A 1772-nucleotide genomic window follows, 5' to 3' on the forward strand; every position below is an offset into this window, starting at 1 on the left:
TAAAGTACTATGTTAAAACGTTAACAATAAGTTAAAACAGTTAGTAATAGGCTGAAAAACATACAGTTCGATAAAGTACTATGTTAAAACGTTAAAAGTAAGTTGAAACAATTAGTAATAGGCTAAAAAAGTTGCTATTCGGTAAAGTATTACGTTTAAAGTAATTTGAAATTGTTAGTAACAAGGCGAAAAAGTTACAGTTCGATTAAGTACTATGTTAAAACGTTAACAGTAAGTTAAAACAGTTAGTAATAGGCTGAAAAACATACATTTCGATAAAGTACTATGTTAAAACGTTAAAAGTAAGTTGAAACAGTTAGTAATAGGCTGAAAAAGTTACTATTCGGTAAAGTATTACGTTAAAAGTAATTTGAAACTGTTAGTAACAGGCTGAAAAAGTCCGATAAAGTAGTATGTTGAAACTTAAAAAGTAGGTTGGAATAGTTTGGTAAAGTAATAAGTTAAAAAAAATGACACTAGTCCCTAACTTTCCTCCAACTTCAAATCAAATTGGTCAACCCGGTTTCGAAATGCCTCAGGAAAACATGCTGCGCATGCGTAGGCGAATATGTCCTTTGGACTTTGATAAAGTTGATACCAGATATACGAATTAAAAAAAGAAAATTTAAGGTTGCAAATGTAAATGAAAGAAAGAAGAGAAGTAGATTGTAAAAGTTTTAAGTTTAAAAAGGAATTAAATAGAAAAAGTTATAAGGGACAAAGGCAATTAGCTTGCCTTTTTATGATTTTAAAAAAGAAAATGACATCAATATGAAGGTATCCTTGAGAATGACCTGAGGGTCGAAACGTTGGAGGGTTTGTAAAGAATAAAGTTGAAGAAAAAAAAAGGATCAAATTTGTTTTTAAATAAACTAAACCACTCTCAAACAAGAATATATTAATAAAAAGAAAACATTTAATTTATAAAACTATATTTGGGGGTAGAGGGGTGAGAAGAAGCTAAGGGCTATAGATTACAATTTTTGGAATATATGTTTTTTCTATTTACCTGTGCCTAAACCGGATCTACCGTTCAGCATTGAGTATGTTGATAAATTGTCAATAATTATAATTGATAATTTTATATATTTTTTTTTTACTGTGTGCTAATTTGGTTTAGGTAGAAAAAAAATTAATTTGCAAAATTATCACACTTACCCATTTGCTTCCCACGCTCATATGTTTTAAATTCGTAAAAAGGTTTTAATTGGTAGGTAAATAGTTGAACGAATTGGACAACGAAAAGCTTTTATGATTACAATTGTTTTCTCCTCTCTTTTTAGTAAACTCTGAAGTGAGGCCATTTGCGAAATTTATTAGTTAATGATATAATTAATTAATAAAAACCACTATTGAATTATCAGGTCTTTTATAATGAAAATGCCCGACTGCGAAAAGTAACATTACTACAGTAACGGCGCACTTAGATTCTACCATCAGGGTGATACTCATTAAAATTTTATTACGTGTTGTAAAATATCCGTTAAGGGGACATAAAATGTGTGATGAGGTGATAAATAGTATTGATAGAAGGTATACTTACAATGGGAAGGTAGGACGGTATTAATTCCACTCTTGATAATTTAAAACGAGAAAAAGAACTTAAGATGGGAAAAATGATAAACTAGTATATGCCCAGGAGCATATATTAGTTTATCATTTTTCATCCAATATTGTAACCCCCGCCCTCAGCGGACCCAGTCCAACCCCTTATCATGCCGTATGGCAAAGGAAGGGCACCATTTTATATATTTACATATATAACGGTATAT

The sequence above is a fragment of the Halyomorpha halys genome, unplaced genomic scaffold (assembly GCF_000696795.3).
Source record: "Halyomorpha halys isolate HHAL.00 unplaced genomic scaffold, Hhal_1.1 Scaffold1274.1, whole genome shotgun sequence".
Taxonomy (NCBI): Eukaryota; Metazoa; Arthropoda; class Insecta; order Hemiptera; family Pentatomidae; genus Halyomorpha; species Halyomorpha halys.